The following is a 14,737-nucleotide window of genomic DNA, read 5'->3' as shown; positions in this document are numbered from 1 at the left end:
TTAATTTTTAAAGTGAAAAATATGAAGGTGAAACAAAGGCATTTCAGACAAGCCAAAACGGAGTGACTCACTGCCAGTAGGACTGCACTGAGAGTGAAAAAGTGGGGGCCGGAGAGAAAGATGCAGGGAAGACAAGGCAAGAGGGGCTAGCAGTGGGGCATTGTTTGTACTAAACCCTGACGGTGAGTCTTAGAGAGTCAGGACACCCGTGACCTAAGACGCGTGGGGATGGTAGTGCAGAAGGAGGAGAGGCGTGACCGCGGAAGGCCGCTAGGGTTGCAGCAGCATCAGGACAGTGGTGAAAGGAATCATCTGGGTTAGACGGTAATACAGCAAGGAGCAAAGGTCCATGAGCTTGAACTGAAATTTAAAAAACATTATGCTTATGGGATGTGTTGGCATGGGTGTGACATATTTATTGAATAATATACCGTGCAGTGTGGACTTCGTAAGGGGTCCGTCGTTTTCACCCGACAGGCAAAGGGGTCCATGGAACAGAAAAGGTTAAGAAAATCTGCTCTAGGTAACTACCTTAAAAAGTGAAAGGAGGGGAGCCGACGTAGCTCGGTGGTTGAGCGTCTGCTTTCCATGTCCGAGGTGCTGGGTTCAATCCCTGGTACCTCCTAAAAAAAAAGTGAAAGGATGTATAACAAAATAAAATTTTATTACACAAAATAAATTTTTTTATTTTAATGGCAAAAATGGAGGAAAATGGGCATAAAACAGGTGGCACAAGTAGAAAAATAACAGTAATGGAGTATATGTAAAGCCAAATATAAAAATAATTACATTAAATGTAAGTAGACTAGATACATCAAGTAAAAGACTAAAATTATCAGCCTAGAGAAAACAAATAAAATCCAAATATATATGATGCTTACAAGAGACACACACAGTTAAGGAAAAAGAGAGGTTGAAAGTAAAATTAAAAGTACACTGTAGGGGAAGTGGCTGTGGCTCAACTGCTTGGGCTCCCATCTACCATATGAGGGGCCCTGAGTTTGTGTCCCAGGGCTCCTTGTGAAGGCAAGCTGGCCCAAGCCCTGGAGAGCTGACGACCTGAGCCCACCGAGAGCTGACGCAGCAAGGTGACGCAACAAAGGGGAACAAGCAGACGCAGAAGAATATGCAGCGAATGGACACAGAGAGCAGACAGCAACCAAACGGCGGGGGCGGGGAGGGAATAAATAAAAATAAATCTTAAAAAAAAAAAAAGTACACTGTGGGGGAGCATGTGTAGCTCAGTGGTTGAGTATCTGCTTTCCATGCATGAGGTCCTGGGTTCAAGTCCTGGTACCTCATTTTTTAAAAAGTACACTATGAAGACTAGCTGACAGCAAGCTGGTGCTGCTCCCCTCAGGTCAGACTGGTAGACTAAGGACAGACGTGTTACTAGCGAGGAGGAAGGCTGTGGCACGGGAACAACAGGGCCTGGCTCGGTTACTTCAGCTCCTGTTCCCAAAGCTGAAAGCTGAGCCTCAAGAAGGCAGAGGGAAGGAACTGGTAAAAATAAGAGCAGAAATCAGTGAAATGGGGTGTGTGTGTGAAGGCCCTGTATTATAGAAAAGAACCAACAAAACTAAAAGTTGGGTTTTTGAAAAGATTAAAAACCCAAGACTGGTCAAGAACACATAGATTCAATCTCTAGTGAATGGTATGTAGTATATAAGGAATAAAAAAGAGCTCATCAGTACAGATTTCACAGATATAAAAAAAATATTAAGAGGATATTATGAACAAGTTTATGTCTACAAATTTGAAAATTTATAAAAATGGACAAAGTTCTTTAAAAATACAACTTATCATACAATAAGTTGTAGAAACAATCGTGAATCTGAATAGTCTGATATCTACTAAAGAAATGTAATCTGTGGCTTCACTAGTGTATTCTCCCAAATGTTTAAGGAAGGAAAAAGACCAATCCTATGCAAATTCTTCCAGTAACAGAAAAAGAAGGAACACATTGCGACTCATTTTGTGAGACCAACATAATCCCAATACAAAAATCAGAAGAAAAATTATGAATAAGTCTTTATGAGCATAGATGCAAAACTCCTAAATGAAATAGTATCAAATTAAATCCAGCAATATATAAAAAGGATAATGCATCACAACAAATGATATATTATTCCAGAAATGTACATTTTGATTCACATTTTAAAAGTGACCCATGTAATCCACCACATTGAAAGAATAAAGGAGAAAAAAACCCACCTGTGATCACCTAATAGATGTAGAAAAAGCATTTGATGGAATTCAACACTACTTCATGATTTTAAAAAAACCTCTTATCAAATTAGAAATAGAAGATAATTTCCTTAATCTGATAAAGACTGTACCTCCTCCAAAAACAATTTAGAGCACACTTCATACCAAATGATGAAACATTTGAAGTGTTCCTCTGAGACTGGGAATGAGGTGAGAATGTATAAAACTAAAACTAGCCACAGATGACATGATTATACACATAGACGATCCAAAAGAACCTATAGACAACTAAATTAATAAGTGAATTTAGCAAGGGCACTGGATACGAGGTTAATAGTCAAATAGTCGATTGTTCTTTTAGGTTCTAGCAAAAAGCCAATGGGGGAAAGCTCTATAGAAATCATCAAAAAGACCAAATATCTAGGACTAAATCTAATAAAAATATGCAAGACCACTACGCTAAAAACTAACATTATTGAAAGAAATTAAAGAAGATCTAAATCTTCATCTGGAAAATTTCATATTGTAAAAATAGAAAGACTCCCCAAAGAGATCTATAAATTCTATGCAATTTCATTCAAAATCCTGTCAAGACTTTGTGTAGATTGATACTTATTCTAAAATATACATGGAAATACGAAGGGCTGGAGAAGCCAACACACTCTTGAAGGAGATGAAATCTGAGGATTCACAGCCAGACGTCAAGACCTGACCGGGCTGTAGGAGTCAAAGAGGATTAGCCCAGGGGCAGCAGAACGGAGCGAGAAGGTGACGCTGCAGCACCACCGAGGAAAAGATGGTCTTTTTTGATCAGTGTTACTAGGTTGGTTGGTTACACACATAGAGAAAATATATTTATCTTGACACCTAACTTACACTTTGTACAAGTAACCAATTAATGATCTGGAATACAAGACGCCAGTCCCCTGCCTCTAGGGCTGGCAAAGCTATGATGCAGTGCGTGCCCTTTGACCTTCCCCTGTGGATCCCATCAGGTTAGACATGACCTGTGACCCATGCCCTCCACCCCCAAGACTGCTCCTGCAGGGCAGGCGCTCAGTCCATCACGAGCCTCCGACCGGCCCCGGGCGCTGCTTCTTGGGCTAAGGGCTGGGACCCTCCAGTGCCCCGTGGGCTGAGGCAGGGCTGGGCTGGCCCGTAAACCTGCTGGGGCCAGGCCAGTGGCCAGCAGCCACGGCGCTCCCCTGAGGGTCAGCCTGCGGACCGAGCCAGCACGGGAGGAAGTGTCATGAGGGATGGAGGGAGTCACACCAAGTCCTGAGGCACTGTCTAAACCTTGGGTTCTGGCAAAAGTGATCCTCCAACTCACACTTCCTGGTTTTAAAACTTAGTACCAAGTTACAGCAGTCAAAACTGCGTGATACTGGCACAAGGGCAGATGTGTAGACCAATGGAATTGAACTGAGACTCAGAAATAAACCTCACTCCTGAGACCAGCTGGCCGTTGACAAGGGCGCCAAGACCGCTACGTGGGGAGAGAATCGGATCTTGGACAAGTGTGCTGGGGAACTGGAAGTCCACACGCAAAAGCGGGAAAGTAGACCCGACCTCACACCATATACAAAAATTAACGCAGAATTGATCAAAGACCTAAATATAAAAACCAAAACTATTAAGCTTCCAGAAGAAAACCTAGGAAGCATCTTCAGAACCTTGTATTGGGCCTTGTATTGGTTTCTTAGACTTTACACACAAATCATGAACAAATCCAAAGAAAAAATATCTAAATAGGGCTTCACCAAAATTAAAAGCTTTTGTGCATCAAAGGATGTTATCAAGAAAGTGAAAAGACAATTTACAGAATGGGAGAAAACATATATCTGATAAGGGTTTTTTCTTTTTAAATACTTTCAAACTTATAGGAGAGTAATAAAAATGATATAAATTCTATACAGAGAACTCTGACATAGTCCTATCCCTCCAGACACCCAGCTCTACCAATTTAAAAATTTGCCACATGAGCCAAATCATTCTATCCATCAATCTATTGATCCATCTATCTCTCTGTCCATCCATCCATCCATTCATTCATCCATCCATCCATCTGTGAATCCATTTCCTGAAAACCTGAGTACAGGTTGTGCACATCATGCTCTTTGAACACTTATTACCGCCAAGAACATTTCCTAAGAACAAGGACATGCACTACGTAACCACCTTACATGCTGTTATCATGCCCAAGGACTTTAACATGGATGGAAAGCTTACAGCCCAAATCCCAATTTCCTTCACGTGTTCCCAAAATGTCCTTTTGGGCCTTTCTTCATTACAAGATCCTGTCCAGGATCACATATTGCATTTAATTGTCATCATCTCTTTAGTTGCTCATTCTTTTTTTAAAAAAATATTTTTATTGAAGTATCATTCATACATAAGCATGCATAAACAATAAGTGTATAGTGAAGGTTTTGAACTTACAAAATAAACATGCATTACATCAAACAGGGGTCGCATACATCATGCTCATTTTTTAAAAAATTATGGGAACATACATAAAACATAAACTTTCTCATCTCAACCACTCCCAAGCACACCATTCAGTGAGTTACTCATACTTGCTCTGTTGTGGTACCCTCATCACCTTCCAGTATTAAAACTTTTGCATCTCCAGAAACAGAAATCCTACACCTCTTACACATTATCTCCCCATTCCCCTGCCCTGAAACACTTGGCAACCTGTCCTCTAAGTTCTGTCCCTAGGAGTTTGCACATTATACTGTAGTTTCTTTGCAGTTAACATAGGGCTAAAATTTAGCATTGTAAATCTATTAACAATCTCATGTGCTTTGATACCAGCTTAATTTCAATAGTATACACAAACCATGTTCGTATGTTCCTCTGTTCCCCCACCGTTATTAGTTGTTATAACAAGTTACCTGTTTGTACATTATGAGTCTAAAATGATTTTGCCATTTAGATCCTGTAGGAAATAAAGGTGGAATTAAAAACCAAAATATAATAGTACTGGCATTTATATTTACCCATGTCATTAACCCCACGGGAGAACTTTATTTCTTTATGTGGCTTTGATCTATTATCTATTGTCCTTTCCCCTCAACCCACAGAACTCTCTTTAGCATCTCTCTCTTTTTTTTTTAAGATTTATTTATTTATTTTATTTCTGTCCCCTGCCCCGCCCCCCCCAGTTGTCTGTTCTCTGTGTTTATTTGCTGCATGCTTCTTTGTCCGCTTCTGTTGTTGTCAGCAGCACGGGAATCTGTGTTTCTTTTTGTTGCGTCATCTTGTTGTATCAGCTCTCTGTGTGTGCGGTGCCATTCCTGGGCAGGCTGCACTTTCTTTCGTGCTGGGCGGCTCTCCTTACGGGGTGCACTCCTTGCGCGTGGGGCTCCCCGACTTGGGAACACCCCTCCGTGGCACGGCACTCCTTGCGTGCATCAGCACTGCACATGGGCCAGCTCCACACAGGTCAAGGAGGTTCGGGGTTTGAACTGCGGACCTCCCATTTTGTAGATGGACGCCCTAATCACTGGGCCAAGTCTGCTTCCTCTTTAGCAATACTTGTAGGTTGTTCTGGTGGTAACAAATTCCCTCAGTTTTTGTTTATCTTGGAATGTCTTAATCTATCCCTCATTTCTGAAAGACAGTTTTGCCAGATATGGAATTCTGGAGTGGCTATCTTGTGCTTTAGCACTTTAAAAACAAGCTATCTCACTTTCTTCCTGCCTCCGTGGTTTCTGATGAGAAATTGGCACTTAATCTTATTGAGGCTCCCTTGTACTTGACATGTTAGTTCCCTCTTATGGCTTTTGGAATTCTCTCCTTCCTTTGACACTCAGAAGTTTGATTATAATATGCCATGGCATGGGTCTATTTGTGCTTGTCCTGGTTTGATTTCATTGAGCATCTTGGATATGTATATTCATGTCTTCTGTTAAGTTTGGGAAGTTTTTAGCCATTGTTTCTTTGAAAATTCTCTCTGCCCCTTTCTGTCTTTCTTCTACTTCTGGGACTCCTACAATGTGTCTATTGGTGCACTCAATGGTGTCCCACAGCTTTCTCAGGCTCTGTTCACTTTTCTTCATTCTTTCTTCCTCTGCTCCTAGACTGGATGATTTCAATTATCTTATCTTCACGTTCTCTGATCCTTTTTTCTGCCAGCTTCAATATGCTATTGAACTTAAGGGAATTTTCATTTCTGTCACTGTGACTGTATTAGTCAGGGTTTTCTAGAGAAACAGAATCAACAATAGATATCTGTCAATAGTATGTGATTCTACAAGAGTCTCTCATGCAGCCGTGGGGATGCACAAGTCCAGGTTCTGCAGGCAGACGCAACCAGGGGCTGCAATGAAAGTCCAATGAAGGTTCTTGACGAGTTCTGGGAGATGTCAGCTGTCCCAAGATGAGCTGGGAAATTCTCATTCAATGCTGGAATCATTCCCCTTTTAAGGCATTCAGCTGATAGCATTAAGCGACACTCATTGCTGATGGCAATCTTCCTGATGGATGTAATTGTAATCAGCTATCTATGATTTACCACTGCAGTAAAGTCAATGGTGACTAAAGTCCACAAATGCCCTTGTCTTACAGTTAGCCCAGTGCTTGCTTGACCAAACCACTGGGCACGGTTACCTGGCCAAGCTGACCCAATAGTTTAACCATCACAGTGGTCTTCAGCTCTGTTTGGTTTTCATAATTTCCATCTCTCTATTGGTATTTTCTTAGTGTTTATCTATCATTTTCCTTATTTCCTTTAGTTCTTTGTGTTTTCCTTTAACTCTTTCAGTGTATTTAGGATCATTTTTTTTCCAAGTCTTTATCTGTTATGTCCCAGGTCTGGTTTTCCTCACTGATGGTTTCTAATACTTTCGTTTTCTCCCTTTTCCTGGGCTGTCATTTTCTATTTCTTCGTAAGTTTTATAATTTTTTGTAAATTTTTATAATTTTGACATTTTGGTATTTTAATGTGTTATCACTGGAATTTAGGATCTAAGGCATCTATTCCTTAAGCTTGTGTCCAGCTAGTGGCATGACAGAGCTTTCCTTGAATGCCAGAACCTAACAACAAAAACAAAAAGTGGGTGGGGGAATAAATACTTTCCAGTCTTTACAGATAGACCTGTGCAAGTTCTCTTCTTCAGAGCTTATCCATACAATGAGTTTAGAGAGTAGCTCCAGGCCAAAGTGCAGGGGCCTCTCTGAAGCCTGTGTATGAGTCTTTTCTTGGGCATGTGCACGAATCCCTAGGAATTCCCCTGTTTGCATGAATACAAATGTTGCCTCTGTCCTCCTGGTCCCAGCAGTCGCTTGCTGCAGGCAGCCCGGCTTGACTGCTTTCCCACAGTGTTCTGTAGGAGACTTCTGGGAGCTGCCTTCTACAGGCAGGACAAGTTCTGGGATGGCGAGTTCCTCAGGCTGCTGCCAGGGATTGGGCGAGACGTACATGCCTCCAGGAGGTGCACCAGGATTCCTTTGCCCCCTCCAGAACCAGGACCAGGGAGCCACGCTGGGAGTGGGCCAGCACCGAGCCAGTGAGGGGTGGGGTGGGCAAGTGAGGGCACCATGAGATTCTACTTATTTTAAGTAGAATTTTTCTTGATTCTGTGCGCGCCCCAGTACGGCAGTCCTTTAAGTGTTTTCTGGAGCTTTGAGGGAGACGTTTCTGCCAGGTCTTGCTGGTTGTGGGTGGCTTTTGTTGGGGGAGGACCCTGGAAGCATCTCACTCTGCCATCTCGATCAGGGTCGGCCCCAATAGGTTTAATATTGAGGATATATAAAGAACTTCTACAACTCAACAACAGAAGACAAATAACCAAATTTAAAAATAAGCAAAGGTCTTGAATAGACATTTCTCCAAAGAAGATGGGCAAATGGTCAATAAACACATGAAAAGATAGATGCTCAAACTCATTAGCCATTAGCAAAATGCAAAATAAACCACATGAGATTCTATTTCACACTCACTAGAATAGTTACTATTTAAGAAATCAGAAAATAACAAGTGCTGCTGAGGCTGTGGAGAACTAGGAACATTTGTTCCTTGGTGGGGATGTAAATTGGTATAGCTGCTGTGGAAAACAGTTTGGCAGTTCCTCAGAAAGTTAAGTATAGAATTAACATGTGACCTGACAGTTCCACTTGTAGCTATATAACTAACAGAGCTGAAAGCAGGGGCTCAAACAGGTATTTTCACATTGATGCTCACAGCAGCATTATCCACATTTGCCAAAAGATGGAGCAACCCAAGTGTCGAACAACTGATGAAGGGATAAACAAAAAGTGGTACATACGTGCAATGGAATATCATTCAGCAGGAGAGAGAAATGAAGTGCTGGTACATGGTACAATATGGATAAACCCTGAATGCATCATATCGAGTAAAATAAGCCAGACATCAAGGGAAAAATATGATCACACTTTGATGCACTAATAGGAATATGAAAATTCATGGAGTAAGAAATTAGAATACAGGTTACCAGGGACAGGGGTGGACGGGGAGTGAGGCAGGCTGGTTTCCAGAAAGGGAAGGTGAGTCTAAGACCTGGCAGGAAAACACATGGGCATGGAACCCCACCTGGAGCCCCCCGAGGAAAGACCCCACCAGAAGGTGCCGGAAGGACCCTGCGAGAACTCCATTTGGATGAGATCTCATCCGGGTCAAGGGAAAGCCCTGGGTACTCTCAAGGGGCCTTACCATTGAGCCCCTGGGGAACTGACAGGTGGGGTAACCAATCAAAGCCGCAAGCAGCTGGGGCCCCTCCCCCTCACATTAGCAAGGGGAGGGATTACTAGCTTAGAAGGTGACCACCCAAGCCAAACCGCTCTGACTGAGCAGCCTGCACCTGCACCTGGGGATGGTCATCTGCCATTTTCTCCTGTTTCTCTTCCCTTCTCCCATTTTCTCAATAAACTACTGGCCTAACTAATCCAGCATGCTCTTAATTCTTTTATGTAGCGGAGCCAAGAACCTAGAGAAATCCATCATGCCCCGACTTTGCCGGCTTCAGGGAGTTAATTCTTAATTGGCTCAGAGCTTCTGTTTGTGATGAAGGAGGGTTTTGGTAATTCAAGGTGGTGATGGAGGACAGCACTGCAAATGTGTTCAACAGCGCTGCGTTGCATTCTTCATAGTGGCAAAAATGAGCAATTTGGGACTATGTATATGTTTCTGGCATAGAATTGTGTAATACAAAGAGTAAATCATAATGTAAACTATAGACTATAGTTAATAATATAATTATATAATAACGTATCATCAGTTTTTATGTACAGAAAAGTTCAATAATAATGCAAAGTGTTAATAGGTAAAACTGTGTGTTGAGGGGACATGGGAACTCTACTTTCTGAGTCTTTCTGTAAACCTGCAACTGCTCTAGTAAAAAAAAATTAAGAAACAGAACATTGTCCTCCAACGCGCACTTGTTTTTGCTTAAAGCATGTTGACTGTTTGGGAGCCCGAACTGTCACACCTGTTAGAAAGAAATCTTCTGGAAGAAAATAAGGCTCACCCGATTGTGGAAAAGAAAATAATTTATTCTCAATCTTGCACAACCAGAAAACGTGGCTGGCGCCCCGAACAAAGAAAAATGACACAATTTATACCCCTAAGCCTAGCACGCAAGCCCTTCCTCTGTTTCTCCATAGATTGGATGCTTCAGAAGGTACAGCCTATCCGAGAAGATCTAACTTTCCCACGCAAAAGTTTGTGATTAACGGCTTCCGCCATCACATTCCAACCATTTTAGTTTTCACCTGCTCCCCTTTGCCAAATAAGGGATGGAATTTAGTGCTGAATTGGTATTGGCTTAGCGCCTTCTTTTGCATCCTTTTTACTGGCTATAGGACTGGCTTAAGCTGCTTTCCTTTGTTCCTGCTTAACCCTTGGAGTGGGAGACTGAGGCAGTAGGCTGCCAGGTTACATTAATCAGTATTTTCTTCCTTTTGTGAAACTAAGCTAATCTTCATTTCTTACACACTCATGCCCCTGTCCTCTGGGGCTCTGCCCTTCTGCACAGCTGCTAGCGGGAAACAGGTAATGCTCAGGGAGTGAGAGGAGCTGCCGGGTCCTGGCATACCTTCTGGATTATCCCAAAGAAAAGAAAAAAGGAGGCTGTGATAGCCAGTGTTTTGTTTGTTTTTTACTTTAGTAGGTCTTGTATTCTCATTTTTAAATTATTAACTAACAAAGTTTTTAGTATTGATTCTGAAAATGTAGAATTTTAACACATCAAAATGTATTATAAATGAGGAGCAGATGTAGCTCAGTGGTTGAGTGCCTGCTTCCCATGTACGAGGTCCTTGGTTCAATACCCAGTACCTCCTAAAAAAAAAGTATTATAAACTATCCCAGAAAGCAGAGAGTTTTACCGTATAAGGAAAAGGTGTAAGAAACGAAGATTAGTTTAATTTTCACATAAAGGAAGAAAATATTAATTGATATAACCTGGGAGCCTACTGCCTCAGTGTCCTACTCCTGGGTTAAGCAGGAACAAAGGAAACCAGCTTAAGCCAGTCCTATAGGCAGTTAAAAGATGCCCAAGAAAGCGCTAAGTCAATACCGATTCAGCACTGAATTCCACTCCTTATTTGGCAAAGGAGAGCAGGTGAAACTAAAATGGTTGGAATGTGATGGGGGAAGCGGTTAATCACCAACTTTTGTGCGGGAAAGTTAGATCTTCTCGGATAGGCTGTAACTTCTGAAGTGTCCAGTCTATGGAGACACAGAGGAAGGGCTTGCGTGCCAGGCTTAGGGGTATAAATTGTGTCATTTTTCTTTGTTCGGGGCGCCAGCCACGTTTTCTGGTTGTATGCCCCTTCTTGCAAGATTGAGAATAAATTATTTTCTTTTCCACAATCGGGTGAGCCTTATTTTCTTCCAGAAGAAGATTTCTTTCTAACAAAGGGGACTGTGATTGATCACTCAGGCTACTGAATATGTCTGGAGATCAGTCAACAGCATTTAATTCAGAGCATAAGTTGTAAAAATCCTATGATTCATCTTTTAATTGACTATCATGAGTTTGGCCACAGCCAGAAAACCAACAAGGAGGAAAACATGGACATTTTTCCTTACCTTAATGGGAAGACACTTTCCATTCTCCAAGCCAAAGCGCAAATAGTTGGATTCACTCCAAATATAAGAAATCCAGTTTGTTTACCAGCAACAGGAATCTTGCATCCACACTACAATTTGAGACTGCAGTATCTCCCAGCAACTGTTAGCTGACTCTGCTACTGACGTCACACAGTATTGGTAACAAGCAAACATCATAATTTATGCATTGAGCTATTGATGGTCTGCTACTCACAGGAAGAAGTGGATTAGAGTCTGAAAAAGAAGCTAAAAGTTTTAATTAAGGCAAACATAAAAATAAGACTTGACTATAGTTCTTCAAAAAGTTTTGTTGAGGGGATCCAAAAGAAAATTAGATACTGGGATGAATGAAAGCCAAATGAGAGTCACTGAGCAGTTAAATTAATTTGGCATCTTCTTTCTAGTTTCTTCTGGTGTGGATTTTCATAAGAATCTGGTTTGTCAGTGGATATTCAGCCTGCTGTTTCTTGGTAACAACAGAAGGAATGGGGAGTTTAACTGGAGTGAAAACGGATTTAAATATGTGCTAGGTATATACCATGTGCTAGGAGGTCTCCATTTATCATCTCATTTATTCCCTAGAACAATTTCTTTAGGGAAGTTTTACTAATTTCACTTTATAGAAAAGGAAACTGAAGCTCACAGAGGTTCAACACTTTCCCCACAATCTCAGAGCTAACAAGTAGGAGGAGACTGGATCCAAATCTAGATCTAGGTGATATGAAAGTACAGTTTCTTTGTGTGTATGTGTGGCAACTCTGAGGATGGAGAGGATTGGGGCAGGTGAATGGTGCTTAATGTTTAGAATTATTTTCTATTCAATTATCACCTATTCCTTGACTTCCAAATGTTTCTAAAGATTACAGTGTATGAACTGTGTTGAATCAGGAAAGCAGAAACCACTCTAAGTATTTTAAACAGAGAGAACTTAATTAAGGGATTAATTACAAAAATGTTGACAGGACAGTGATTCGGGCTTGGAGGTACTTCTGGCTGTGGCTTTTTGAGGAGATGGGTAACTCCTTTTACATAGAAGCAACTATAAAGTTGGACAAAACTGACAAAAAAAAAATTTCAATGCTACAGAAACTGATCAAAGGCAAAAACAATCTGAGAAAGGTCTATATGCTTGAGCAGCTGTTCGATTCTGGGTAAGATCTGAGAACATTTGGGCATTCTGGTCTAGAGCTGATGCCAACCCCTCTTCCCACCAGCCCATCGCACAGGGCGTTTAACTGAAGTGAAAGCAGGACGGGCACTGGGAGGCCCTGGAGTGTCTCCTCACCCCTGAAGAGGCTGCTCAGGCGATGCTCACACCCAGTGCCTGTCCCTGAAGGTGGCTTCCCAGAGGCCAAGGGTGCAGCTCTGCCAGCCTGAAGCTGGTGCTGTGGTTGTGGCAAGCACATTTCTGGCTGAGACTGTGCCCAGGGAAAACTCAGAATCCATAGTTGCTACAATGTCCAGTTTCCTGTGCAGAGAAACAGGAAAGTATAACCCATACACAGGAAAAAAGCAGCCAATAGAAACTGCCTCTGAGTGACATGAAATGTTTCAAGGCAGCTACAGTAAGTATGTTCAAACAAATGAAGAAAACCATGTTCAAATATTTAAAGGAAAGTATAACAATGAATCAACAAGTAGAGATTCTAAATAAGGATATAGAAATTATTTTAAAATAGAAATTTTGATGTCAAGGAGTATAATAACAAATGAAAAATTCATTAGAAGAGCTAAACAGCAGATTCCAGGTAGCAGAAGAATCAGTGAATGTGAAGATGATAGTTATCCAACCTGAACAGAAGAGAGAGGAAAGATTGCAGAGAAATGAGCAGTCTCAAGGACCTATCGTGCCAGTGTTACCATCACAGGTAACTGGAGTCCCAGAAGGAGATAAAAGAGGAAGAAGGAGCAGAAAAATATTCGAAGAAACAATGGCTAAAAATTTCCCAAATTAAGTGAAAATTATCAAGCTACAGATCCACAAAAGTCAAGAAGCTCTAAGTAGGAGCTATTTGTCTCTCCATATGCAAATACCACACTTTCTTAATTATTATTGCTTTATATAGGTCTTAACATCTAGTAGCATAAGTCCTCCAGGTTTCTCTTCTTCAAGTTTGGCTTTGCTATTCTTGGCCCTTTGCATTTCTGTATAAATATTAGAATTGCCTTATTAATTTTGATGAATCTCGCTGCTGAGAGTTTGTTTGGGAACATATTGAATCAATGGGTCTATTTGGCAAGAATTGACATCTTAACAATCTGAGACTTCCGACCCATGAACATGGTATATTTTTCCATTCATTCAGCTCTTCTAAGATTTATCTCACTAGTGCTCACTGTAGAGGTCGTGCCAAGCTTTCATTAGACAGCCCTAAGTATTTATTTATTTATTTCTTCCCCCACCCCCCATTGTCTGCTCTCTGTGTCCATTTGCTGCGTGTTCTTTCTGTGTCTGCTTGTGTTCTCATTGGGCGGGAGTGATCCAGAGTGGGAGGGAGGTGATCATTCTCTTGAGCCACCGCAGCCCCCTGTTCTGCTACGTCTTCTTATTTTCTCTCCTCTGTGTCTCTTGTTGCGTCACCTTGCTGCGCCAGCTCTCCACATCGGCCAGCACTTCTGTGCAGGATGGTATTCCTGCGTGGGCAGTACTCCCGTGGGGGCTGGCACTCCATGTGGGCCAGCTCGGTTCACGGCCAGCTCGCCTTCACCAGGAGGCCCTGGGCATCAAACCCTGGGCCTCCTGTGTGGTGGACAGGAGCCCAACTGCTTGAGCCATTCCCTTTTCCCTAGCCCTAAGTATTTGACATTTATTGGTACTATTATGTATTGTTTTTTTCATAATTTTTCTCTTCATTGTTGACATACAGAAATAAATACAATTGATTTTATATATTCATCTTGTATTTTGTGACTTTGCTACATTCATTCATTCTAATTGTAGATTCTTTAGGATTTACTATGTATATGATGTCATCTGTGCATAATGACAATTTTATTTTTTCAAGACTTGCCTTACTGCACACTAAGACCTCCAGTAAAACATTAAACAGAAGAGGTGAGAGCAGACTTCTTTGTCTTCTCAATGTCAAGGGGAACATTAAGTTTGATGGCTGCAGGAGGATTTTTGTAGATTCTCATTATCTGATTAAGAAATTTTCCATCTTAATATGCTAAAAGTTTTTTTAAAATCTTGAATGGGTATTAAATAATTTTAAATGAGTTTCTTGCTTTTTCTGCACTATTGTGATGCACATATGATTTTTTCCCCTTTTTTCTGTTGCTGTGATAAATTACATTGGTCAATTTTTTACATCCTAAATCACCCTTGCACTTACGGAACAAACCTCCCTGGGTTATGCTGTATTATCCTTTTTAGATATATTGTTGGATTATATTTGCTAATATTTCTTTAGAAATTTTTGCATCTATGTGCGTGAAAGAGTTTGATCTGTA

Source organism: Dasypus novemcinctus, chromosome 17 (genome assembly GCF_030445035.2).
Source record: "Dasypus novemcinctus isolate mDasNov1 chromosome 17, mDasNov1.1.hap2, whole genome shotgun sequence".
Taxonomy (NCBI): Eukaryota; Metazoa; Chordata; class Mammalia; order Cingulata; family Dasypodidae; genus Dasypus; species Dasypus novemcinctus.
This window is presented reverse-complemented; position numbering follows the sequence as displayed.